This window comes from Cavia porcellus, unplaced genomic scaffold (genome assembly GCF_034190915.1).
Source record: "Cavia porcellus strain 051 isolate PalLab524CR breed Dunkin Hartley unplaced genomic scaffold, mCavPor4.1 scaffold_23, whole genome shotgun sequence".
NCBI classification, from domain to species: domain Eukaryota; kingdom Metazoa; phylum Chordata; class Mammalia; order Rodentia; family Caviidae; genus Cavia; species Cavia porcellus.
In genome coordinates, this window is record NW_026947506.1 from 35,248,995 (window position 1) to 35,261,144 (window position 12,150).

The 12,150-nt window shown below is 47.6% G+C and overlaps 1 protein-coding gene across 1 annotated transcript in view; it reads left to right on the forward strand.

The window, feature by feature from the left end:
- The first annotated feature begins 671 nt into the window (after positions 1–671).
- Chst12 (carbohydrate sulfotransferase 12) overlaps positions 672–12,150 on the forward strand; it is a 30,257-nt gene continuing 18,778 nt past the window's right edge. Inside the window, exon 1 of the mRNA XM_005003716.4 lies at positions 672–814. The gene's annotated coding sequence lies outside the window, so the exon portion shown is untranslated. The remainder of the gene's footprint in view (positions 815–12,150) is intronic.

Here is a 12,150-nt window from a genome sequence, read left to right on the forward strand (position 1 = left end):
ACTCATTTGAGTCCCAGAGACTCCTCACAAGGTAATTTCTTTACTTTTTTGTGGATTCGGAGACGATCTCAGACAGGCTAATTCACTTGCCAAGATTACACAAAGAATCTAAAGCCCTAGCTGATGAGCATCACAGTCCTCTCCCAATGAGTTGAGACTCATAATCGATCCGTCAAACAGCAGGAACATCATTAAAGAGGGAGCCAGATTCAATCGGATGCACCTATAGTCCCAGCGCTCTGGAAGGCTAAAGCAGAAGGATCGCAAATTCAAGCCTAGCCTGGGAAACTTAGAGAGATGTCTCAAAATTCAAAAATAAAAATAAGTAAGGGTTGGAAACGGAGCTCAGTATAGACCCTGGCAACAACCTCCACATGATGGAGGGGAGAAAGGAGCCAGGTAGTAGGACTATAGTCAGGAGAAACCAGACTCAAATCTGACTACAGAGTAGGTCCCGCCCTGCCGGCCCTTGCCCCGCCCTTGCCCCTGCCCCACCCTCAATGTTGGAAGGTTAGTCGCCCTGGATTGGCTGCTGCTGAAGAGGAGGGGCTCCTGGGGTTGGTGGGCGTGGCCAGTCTGTAGCAGTAAATACAGCGCCACATGGCAGCGACTGGCCGGGGCGGGGCAGCGTTCAGAGAACGCAGGCGCACGGCGAGGACGGCCACTAGGTGTCTTTGCCTCCGTGACGACATCTCGCGAGAAGATTGTGGGGGCGGGGCTCTAGCGCTGTGGGCAGGACTACGTTTCGGGAGGGTCATTTAGTTGCAAGGCGGCTTGGTGCTGGCTGCGGCCAGGATTCGGCGCGAGGACGCGGGTAAGGCCAGAGGCGAGGGGCGTGCTGTGGTTTCACGAGCAGGCACGGGTGTATCAGCCGGGCGGAGGAGCGCGGGTCGGTCCCCTAGCGCGGGATGGGCAGGTCCAGTGTGGCTCTGGGTTCGGAGCCCCACTCTAGTCTGCTGTGTGACCTTGGCGTGGCACACACCCTCTCTGAGCACCCTCCTCGCGGGGAGCGGGGGGCCAGCAGGGTGCGTGAAAGTGAGTGTGCAGCCGCCATCACCTTCGATCGCCTCTGTGACAGACCGGGCACCCGGCCTTGCTCGGTGGTTGGTGTCTGTTTTATTCTTCGGCTAATTGGTCCTCATGCAGCAAAATCGGTAATGCTTCCGGTACAACAAAGATGCTGCAGTGTCCCTGAGATCCCTTACGGGAGGCTCACAGTCCGCGGTCGGCTTTCGGCTGGGGGCCAGGACTGTTCCTAAGCAGGGACTGCTCGGGTACCACACCTCGTCCGGGTCTGCTGGGCATCTTTCTGCCCCTGACGGCGGCTTCCCCTTTGCTGACCACAGCTGGGAGTTGTGCTGTGCGGACGCCCGCTCACAGGCAGGGCATGGAAAAGCATCACTTAAATGACCCTGTGCTCTCAAAGCAGCATCCTGCCTCTTGGGCAAATGGAAGCCTTGCATTAGTGGCTAACAGTGGGATCTGTCTTCTCTGTTGGGCTCATGGCCACCAAGACATGGCTGGCAAACCCTTGGCTCAGGCAGAGGTTCCGTCTGGCGGGAGCACAACAAGCTGTAGTGTTTTCATGATTATTAAATTATTTATTTTATAATCCTGTGCAGGAGAGAGTCGGAAGGCCAGGATGAATAAGAATGTGACCGCAGGCAGAGGGGATGCAGTCTATAGCAGGGCTATTGGTCCCCTCCCTGCCCTCACTGCAGGGCATGCTTTAGCCTTTCTAGGTGAGGTCGGCGTTGAGAATGTGAGCTAGTGTCTGGGTGACAGAAGAAAAGCAGGATAATTCGGAAATAACGTGAAGTCCACTGCTGTCAACTGGGTGGAATGGTGAGGTGCTTAGTTTCCCTGCATGTGAGTTGGTAGGGCGCTGGGCCGTGTTTGCAGGCCTGAAGAAAGGGTTCAGAGTCACTGGTGTCCACCTGCTTCATGGGTTCTGCAGACGTTGTTGGGCCTCTAATTGTGCACAAGATCTAGTTTGTGCTGGATGCTGGAAATGTGTGAGCCTTGCCCTGGGCAGCTCGAAGCTGGCATGGGCAAGCTAGGTGTTAGCAAAGTGTGGAGAGAGGGAGCAGCTAAGCCTGGCTCTGGGAGTTTTCCACCATGGGAAGGGAGTGGAAATTGGGTCGTCAAGGGTTAGTGGTGTTTGGGGAAGACATTCCAAGGGGAGGCGATGGTGAGGACAGTCATGCTTAGAAGATGTCGAATTGGGGTTGGGCAGAAAGACAGATAGATTTCTGTGAGGGGCCTGGCATGCTGCACTGGGGAGTCTGAGTTTTATGTTTGTGGATGTGAACAGTTGAGGTGTGAGGAGGAGATTTGGCTGTTAAATCTATGTTTTGGCTGGGAGGGAAAAGGTGGTTTAGGGTCTGGAGATGCAGACTGCCTTGAGCAGGTAGCATTGTGGCTGTGGGTTTAGGACAGTGCCCACGAGAACACAAAAGGCCGAGGAGCGGAAGAGGACAAAAGCGGGGGGCCCTTGGGTGGTGGTCCTTTGTAGCAAGTGCTGAAGGAAGGGCAGGTGACCTCCAGTGGGCACAGTAGGCAGCGCTGGGACCTGCTCTGTGGTATGTTGGGGTGCGGAGGGGAGGGTAAAAGCACAGGTGAGTTTCAGACTTGCAGAATTCTAGACATTTGTTAGGTCCAGGTGGGAACTCTAGGGAACTGCAGTCCGAGGTTGGAGGACAGATGAGAAGCTGTTGTGTGGCTGACTGTGTGCATGCAGTTCGTTGTCATAAACGCAGTAGTATCAAGGCTGGTTCTCTCCTAGAGTCCAGGGCTGAAGGTGCAGTGGGTGAGAGACTGGCTGTTGGTAACAGTGAAACAAAGGCAGCTGGCCTGTCATGTTAAAACACTTCACATCTTTAGTTTCCAGTTATAAATTCTTCCTCTTAGAAAGTAGCTAAGTTTCACACCTGCTTGGTGGCTGCATTTGGGGCTGGTGGCTTTCCAGTCCCTGGCCACAGATGTGCCTGGAGATAACTGGCCCTCTCAGCTACTGCCTCCTGCTGCTAACCAAGGAGGAGGTTTCTCTAACTATTTAGAGACTTTCAACATATTTCAGACCATAATGGGAAACGCCAAGCACTGCTGAGAGTAGGGGTGGCGACAGGGGTGTTCAGACCAAAAGGATTCAGTACAGAGCCCCTCAGCCCCCGTACGAGTGCAGACTGCAGGCTTTGGGGGTCTGAGGAGCCCAAGAGAAGAGACCTAAACATAACAACACGGGGGATCATAATTCATAACCCCTCCCAGGGTCCAGAGCATCACGTCCTGTTATCCCCTGTGCCTTAAATGTGAACATGGGGCCATGTGAAGAAAGCCTGTGTGGAAGTGGAAGAGCCAGGCCAGGCCACCCCCAGAGGGGCAGGGAGTGTGCCAGCTGGAGGCCAGGGAGGTGAGAAGCAGGCAACTGGGTGCTCTGAAGGTGGAATGTTCTCAGAAAGTGGAACAGAATAGCAAAGAGTTGGGAAGTGAGAGAGAAAAAAAGAATCAGATCAGGAAGTCAGCAGGTAAACTAAATTTTAGCAAGAAAGAATAGAGAAAAATGGTGCAAAATCACCCACAGAATGTCCTAGGACTTAAACTTTTCTGAAGGGCCACCCAGTGGCCAGCAGGAAGGATGAAAACACAGGTTACCTGCCCTCATCTGGGCTTTTCACCTCTCAATTTGGGTTTTAAAAGGCTGGGCAGAGCAAGTTTGGAGGGCACACACCTATAATCCCAGCACTCAGGAGGCTGAGGCAGGAGGATCTGCATAAGTTTGAGGCCAGCCTGGGGTACATAGTGAATTTAAGGCCATCCTGAACTACATAGAGCTTGTTTCAAAAAACCAATAATAATAATAATAATAATAATGGTAATAAATTTTTAAAAACTAAAGAGCTGGGCAGCAAGGGAAGCTTGTGCTTCAATCACACTGTGAGGAATTGGGCAAGCAGAGGATTGACTGGAAGGTGCACGTGTCCCTGCTAGAATCTGGCAATGAGAGTTAGCTGCTAATCCCTGCACTTACTTGGGAGGCTGAGGCAGGAGAATCACTGTGGAATTTGAGGTCAGCCTGGATACATAGTTCAAGGCCAGTTTGAGCTACATAGCGAGACCTTGTCTCAAAAAAAAAAAAAAAAAAAAAAAAAAAAAAAACGTTAGCTGCATGCCCATTCCAAGGCGCACTGCTGCAAGATTTCAGAACCTGAACAGAAGACTGGGCAGCTCCCAGGGAAGAAATAAAACAGACCGCACACAGTGGTCATAGGCCGAGAGGCAGAAGAGCCTTGTGCTGTGGAAGGAGCAGCCCCCAACGCTAGAACATCAGAGAGCCTTGCTTTTCAAATTGTAAAGAGAAGCATGAGTCTCAAGCTCCACACTCAAGCACGGGAGGTAGAATGGGCATCTCAGGCGTCTCAGCACCCCCACCCCCGCAGTTTCCCCTCCTGAGCTGTAAAGAGGTGACTGGTGACACGGGGTGTCCAGCCTGGGAAGGGGCAGCCAGGCCCCATGAGGCCAACATTCCAGGCAGGAGCCACGCGCAGACTCCTTGGAGGATTTCTGCGAGGAGAAGATGAAATTATAAGGCGACACCTGATGCTCTGGAACATCTGCAGAGGAGATGGAGACAGCTGGCAGAGTTGGGCTGGATTAGTGATAAGTACCTAGAAAACAAAGCAAATGAAGACACAGGCTGTTATTAGTCCCCGGAAAATAAACTGTTGTGTGGGGAAAGAAAAATGATTATAATGTGCTCAAAGGCTCAGCCCCGAATAGTCTCTCTACAGCCATGCTGATGTGTGTAAACACGGACTGCGGCTTTAATTGGAATCATGATACCCTTTGTAGGGACAGTGTGGAGAGGGGATGGATGCTCTCACCTGCTGTGATGGGGGAAGCTAAGTGACAGCTCCGGGGGCCTGTGTCACTGAGCAGTAGGAAGCACAGGGGAAGAGGAAGGGACTGCTGGGCTCCTGATGAACTCGGAGGAACGGTTTAGCCCTTAGTGCATGTGTGCGGAAGATTGATACAAACAAGAACAAAGTCTCCTGCCTGGCAAGGGCGAGGTCATGAGTTTGATCCCTGGTCCAAAAAAACAAGAACAAAGCCTCCAAGAAGCTGGCACTGTGCAGGACGAGCCCCTGTCCCCTCCGTCTGTGCAGGGCCTTCCTCTGCCGGAGCTTATTTGCTCTCACTTCCTCTTATTGTCCCTGTTCCCCGCGTCCTGTCTCCTGGCCACGGTTACTTGTTAGAGATTCTGTGCTTTCTTTAGCCATTTTTGGTTTCTTTTTTTGTAAGGGGATGTTTGCTCTCATGCACTTGAGGCTGTTTTATTTTTTTAATATTCTTCATTGGTGCATGTTTGCAGTACGGAATGCTTACACTCCTCATGCAGAGGCGGTGCGTGGACGGCACACATCTTAATTCTCCCTTCACCCCCTTCCCTTTCCTCATCCTTCCATCTCTTAATCCCCTTCCCTTTTGCTAAAGATCTGTCTGCCTGGTTCCTATTATTTATCTTTTATTTTGTTTTTTATTTATATTTTGGGTTTCTCTTATAAGAGAACCCGTGCAATATTTAATCTTCTGTGTCTGACGTATTTTACTGATAGGATCTCAAAGTGCATCCACTGTCCTACGGATGACTCAGATTTATCTTTCTTTATGGCTGAGTAGTGCTCCGTTTTATATAAATACCACATTTTCTTTATCAATTCGTATCCATTTCTTATGGATTTTCCAAATTATTAGAGTACAGGTTTTCGAAGTAGTTACTAATAATGGTTTAGATTTTGGCAGTGTCTGTTGTGATTTTTCCCTTTTCTTTCTCATGACATTGACTTGCAGTCTTTTCTTTCTTTTTTTTTTTAGTTTTAGTTTTGTTAAGATTAACTGACTGTTTTATTTTTTCTTTCAAAGAACTGTCTCTTACATTCTTTGTATTTTTAAGTCTGATTTCATTCATTTCTGCTCTGATCTTTTTTCCTGTATTAGCTGCTGTCTTAGTTAATTTTCTTGTTAAAACAGAATATCCAACACCTAAAGTTACAGGAGGGTTTATTGGGCTCACAGTCTGTGAGGTTCCGGCCCCTGGTTGGCTGGCTCTGACTGTGGCATGGCAGAGGGGCACTGCCGAGGAGGAACAAGTAAGAGGCAGTGAGATAACATTCGCCCCTGCCCTGTCCCTTATATTGTTCCATACGGGCTACCATCCCTAGGGCTGGTGTAGCACTCACACCCTTAATCCTAACCAAAACTATGCCGAACCAATCAGTAGACTGACTTACTAATCACACATCACAACACCATACATTCTAAATCCAGCCACCTCTGAAAAGCGCCCCTTCCACGTAATTTCATGAGGCTTTGAGGGGACATCTAGACACAAGCCATAACACTAGCTTTGGATTTGGATTGTTATTTGTTTCGTTTTGTTCTGTTTTTCTGATATGGGTGTTCACAGCTATAAGCTTCCCTTTTCAAACTGTGTTCTCTCTCTGTGTCCCATAGGTTCTGGCATGTTGTACTGGCATTATCATTTGATTCTAGGAAGTTACTTCTGTAAGCATTTGAGTATTCAGGAGTGTACTGTTTAATTTCTACGTATTTGCATAATTTCTGTGGTTTCTTTGGCCATTGGTTTCTAGTTTTATTGCACTATGATCTGATAATATGCATGGAGTAATTTCAGTGCTCTTGTATTAAGTGTGGTTTAGGGGCTAATGTGTGGTCTGCTTTAGACAGAGTTCCATGTGCTGCTGAGACACATGCATATTCTGTTGTTGGGTGGCACACTGTAGATATCAATTAAGTCTGTTTGTTGGAAGTTGTGTTTCAATTCTGGGTTTTTTGTTTTTGTTTGTGTCTAATGTATCTATTTGTGACAGCAGGGTATTATGGTCCTCGACTATGACTGTATTGATGTTTATCTGATTTTTCATGTTCAGGATTGTGAATTTTATGACATTTCGTACACTGATGTTCAGTGCGTATATGTTAGTAGCTGTTATCTCTTTCTGGTGAGTTAGTCCTTTAATCTAAATGTAGTAACCTTCTTTGCCTTTTGTCATCAAAGTCCACTTTGTCTAAAAATAGAAAAACTCCTGATTGTTTTGGGGCTCCCAATGCATGGCATATGTTTCCTGTCCTTTGGCTTTTAGTCCATGCATTTCTTTTTGAATTAAGTATGTTTATTTTGTACATCATACTACTGGGTTTTGGATTTGATCCAGTCTGCCAAGGTGAGTTACTGATAGATACTGACTTTTTTCTGTCATCATATTTTTTCCTGTTACTGATTCTTTTTTTGCTTTTTGAGACAGTCTCTCTATGTAGTGCTGGCTAGCTTTAAACTTACTGTGTAGTCCAGGCTGACCTCAAACTCCCAGCTGTCCTGCTTCAGCCTCTCCGGTGCTGGGATTACAGGTGTGTGCTGCCACACTCACCTTTGATTCTGTTTCTTGGGGTTTTTAAACATAACCACAAGTAGAGGATAATAATGAGCCTCTCAACCTTCCCCCCAGCATCAGTCATATTTGTATGTTTTTCATTAGCATAGCATCTACTGAGCACCTACTGTATGCTGGGGGCTGTTAGGAGCATTCAGGACACAGCTGTGACAACTTCTCTCCTAAAGTTACGGTATAGCACTTGTGATGACAGTGGGCAGACAGTGACTGAACCTGAGTAAAGACCAATGCTCTGGAGATGCAGCAGGGTGTGGAGGCCAGACAGAGTACTGACGCCCAGCAAGGGGAGCTTGCCCCACTGCACAGCTGATGGACGGCAGTCCACTGACTGGGGTCAGCGGGGACAAAGGGATAAGAGATGAGACCAATGAGGTCCCGGTAATGGACAGAGGACACCTGCGATTGGAGGATTTGGGGAAGAGATGTACTAGGATCTGGCTCTTACCAGAAAAACTATGGCTCTGGGGTTGGTTGTAAGGGCAGCATGGCACGAGCAGGAAGAGGTTTGCAGGGCTTTCTAACATGCAAGCAAGAGCGGATGGTGGCTCAGCCAGGGTGAGCTTGTGGGGAGATGGAGGACAGAGAGGCCGAGAGAGGACAGGGTGTGCATCGATGCTGCAGGTGAAACTCTGGGGTATTGAGCGGAACGTAGGAGATACATCGAACATGATCACTGTCTTCTGAAAACTCAAGGTGTCACCTGGGAACGCTAGGTTGCTGGTGTGAGCTTGGACTCTGTCCCCTTGGAAAATGCTGTCCAGGGGCTCAGAGACAGAGAAGAAAGAGCCAACAAGCCCTGTGCCCCCACACCCATCTCTGTGGGGAAGTCACTGCACTTTGGAGGTCAAGCTTGTGGCCAGCTTTCATTCAGGTCTTCTGGGACATAAATTCATGTTCTGTTGTCATGATGGTGTGACCATTTACCACTTACATTTAGTCGTATGTACTGTCAGCTTTGTTTTGCAGGTTAACTGAACACAAATGAAGAGTACTATTATAAGCAAATAAACCATAGTCCTGGTGACACCAAGTGCAGTAGGGTTTTAGTGAGCACACCAGCAGACACAGGGCTGCTGCATGTCGGGGAGTGCAGGGTGCACATTGACACCAGTAATAGGAACTTTCCAGATTTTTGTTGACTACAGTGCTGGCAGCGGCAGTGAATGACTTGCTTTGTAGAATGTTTGTTAAGCTGGAAAAGTAGTAAGCAGAAGCAGTAAGTACTTTCTGGTCTTTGCCAGTAGCATAAATAAAGGAAACTTGAAAGATTCTTAGACTTCCTAGTGAAGGTCCTGTCAGTTGACTTAATGCTCTGGAGCTCGGTTATTTGCATATGAAGGAGCTAATTCTTTCAGAAATAAAGGTAGTAAAAATCTAGTCAATTCCCCATTTCTGCATACACCATGGGGGCCAGAAGAGGAGAGTGGTTGGGACAATGGACTCTCAGGCCTTCAGAGACCAGCACAGAGCCCTTGCTGGCTACAGACTTGGGCAAGTCATTTATATTTTTTTGCCCTAATTCCATCACAGTTAGAGTGAAAGTTAAAAAAAAAAACTGCGTACGTGTAAACAGCGTGGAATGGCATCTACTTTTGGCAGTACTAGGAATTCAACCCGGGGCCCCATGTATACTAGTCAGGGTCTCTGCCACTAAGATATACTCTAGCCCTTAACACAGGTCAGTGTCTCGCTGTCTGTCTGTCTGTCTGTCTCTCTCTCTCTCTCTCTCTGTTTTAAGACAGGGTCTTGCTTTGTACTGCAGGCTGGCCTTGAATTCACAGTGATCTTCCTGCCTCAGCCTCTTGAATGTTGGAATTACAGGCATGTGCCAACACACCCAAGTAGCCCTTTTCATTTCATTTTATTTTTTTTTTTTTCTCATTTGGAGATGGATCTTACTAAGTTGCTTGGACTGGACTTGAATTTGTGATCCTCTTGCCTCAGTCTCCCGAAGGTCTGGGACCAATTCTCTTAATGGTAAAATTTGAAGTACCTGAATTTTAAATTTTGCTTAAGTCCAATGTATAAATAATTTTTTCTCCTGTGGTTTGTGTGTTTATCATCCTGACAAGTGGCTGTCTCCCCTGAGGTTGTGGGCGATGTCTTCTTTTGGCTTTGAAGGTTTATAGTTGGTGTTCATGTTGAGGGGAGTGGCCCATGAATAAATTGTGTGTAAGGTATGAGGTTTGGGGGTTGAGGTTTGTTCTTTCCTAATGGACGTCCTGTTGTTTCAGCACCGTTTGCTGAAAGGACTTCCTCGCTGAAGTTCTTTGCCAGCTCTGCTAAACATTTGTTACCGCGCAGGTCTGGGTCTCCTGGGCTCTCTTCTCTCCCGTGTGTCCTTGTCTGTCCCTGCACACTGCCTTACTGCCTCACAGCTTTGTAGTCAGTCTTGAAATGAACTGGTGTGAGTTCTCCACGTCTGTGCTTCCTTGTCAAGCTTGTCTTGAACATTCTAGAACCCTTGCGTTTCCTAATACCTTTACAAATTAGTTTCGTCAAGCCCTACAAAACTCCTCTTTGGGATTTTGATCAAGGTTTGTTTTCTTCCTGGAACCCAGCTGAAAGAACAGACTTCTTGGTGTTGAGGCTGCTGGGGGGTGTGGTTAACACAGTTCTTCATCTAGAGCTTCTTTTTTTTTTTGGTGCTGGGGTCAAACTCCTGACCTCGAACTTCTCAAACATGTGCTTATACCGCTGAGCCAAATCCCCAGCCCTTAGAGCTTCATTTTATATTCAAAGTGTTTCGTAGCTTTCCATGTGGAGGCCCTGAAATTTTATAACTGATCATTGGCAGTGTACGATTTGCATATTCTACTGTTCTGTCACTTCGTTTTGTATCAGTGTGTGTGTTTACCATGGAGCGAAGCCCACATGCATAATGCATCTTACTTTTCGTTCCCTTCCCTTCATCTCCCTCTACCTCTTAATCCCCTCCTCATTTGCAAAAGATCTATCTCCCTGGTTCCTATTACCAATCTTTTCCTTTGCTCTTTAATTTATATACTTTGGGTTTCTCAGGTAAGAGAAACCATGCAGCATTTAAGTTTGTGTGTTTGATTCATGCATATTATACTTTGACGGTCAGTTTGACCTGATGCCAGCATTGTTATTGACTAAACTGAGTAGCTCCCAAGAGCTGAGTTTTTATTTATTTATTTTTGAGTTTGAGACAGGGTCTTGATAAGTTTCTCAGCTGGACTTGAACTTGTGATCCTCTTGCCTCAGTCTCTTAAATTGCTGGGATTACAGATATGTGCCACTCTGCCCAGCATATTTTTTATATCACCTTTTTTTGGACTTTTTAAAGTCAGCATTTAAAAACAAAAAACAAAAAAACAGCCCTGGTCTCTGTGCACAAAAGTTCTCAGTAGCTTATCATTTGGGAAATAGATCTTGAACAGTTGATATTCATAATGTGAAATCCTCCTCAGCAATGAGAAAAGGAACAGTCTACTGATACAAGCAGCAGCTTGGATGAATCTCAGGAGCACTGTGCTGAGGAAAGACACAGCTAAAAGTACACATACGGCAAATCCACTTATATGCTGGAAACAGTGGGCCTTGCCCAGAGCCAGGGCAGGCAGCGAGGGGACTTTTAGCAGTGTTAGAAATGGCCTGTATCTTAACTGTAATATGCACTTGCTAAAACTCACCCAGCTGTCCATTTAACAGGAGCCGGCGTTTTACTGTGTGTAAACATACCCCAATAAACCTGATAGAAAGAGGAGAGAGAGGGCAGAGGTGCAGAGTGATTCAGTCAGGAAGGAATGGTCATCCACAGATGGTGGGCACGGCTGCATCTGTGTGGGAAACAGTGGACCCAGCCGCTCCCTGGCTGTGGCCCGACTCCACACTGGCTTCCTTCCCCCAGGCCACAGACCCTGCCTCCAGTTCTCAGCACTCACAGACACACACACACACACACACACACACACACACACACACACACTTCTGGTCCACGTGACCAGAAGTGTTTGTACTAGGGACCCAGTATGCCTGTATGAAGAGATTGATCATAAGGAATTGGCTCATGTGCTTTTGGAGGCTGAGAGGTCCAGACCTAGGAAAGTGACAGTGTAAATCCCAATCTGAAGGCAGGAGCAGACCTGCGTTCCTGTCCATAGACAGCCAGGCCCTGAGGGTGCCCTTCTTGTCCTGTGTGTTTGGCTCCCTGGTGAACTCACTCTGCAGACCTGCTTGCTAAAGTCTGCTGTTGGTGTGAAGGTTTGTTTGCACCAGTGGGGCCCCTCAGCAGGGCCCACTTTCTGGACTGTTGAGTCTGCCTCAGCATCGTGCCCTGCATGCTGTGTGCAGAGAAAGAAGTCTAATGGCCCTCCCCAGGCAAGAATAACCCTGTTGGTCTGACCGCTGTGCTTGGGTTCAAACCTGCTCCGTGTTGCAGCAGCCTTTACAAGGACATCAGACACAGCCTTTGGAATGAGCTGGGGTGAAACAGTGCCTTCTCCGTTCTCTGCAGGTGGTAGAAACCAAGCTCTCACAAGCCCTTATCCTATCGATGGGAAGTCCTTTCATCTGTGAAACTTCAGGGTTTTCTGCCCACAGCATTTCTGACATACTCAGAGATTTTGTATTTAGAAATAATGGTCTTTGTTTGTTTGATTGTTTTTTGGTTCCTAGACTTGAACTCAGGACCTTGCGCTTGGCAGGCAGGCGC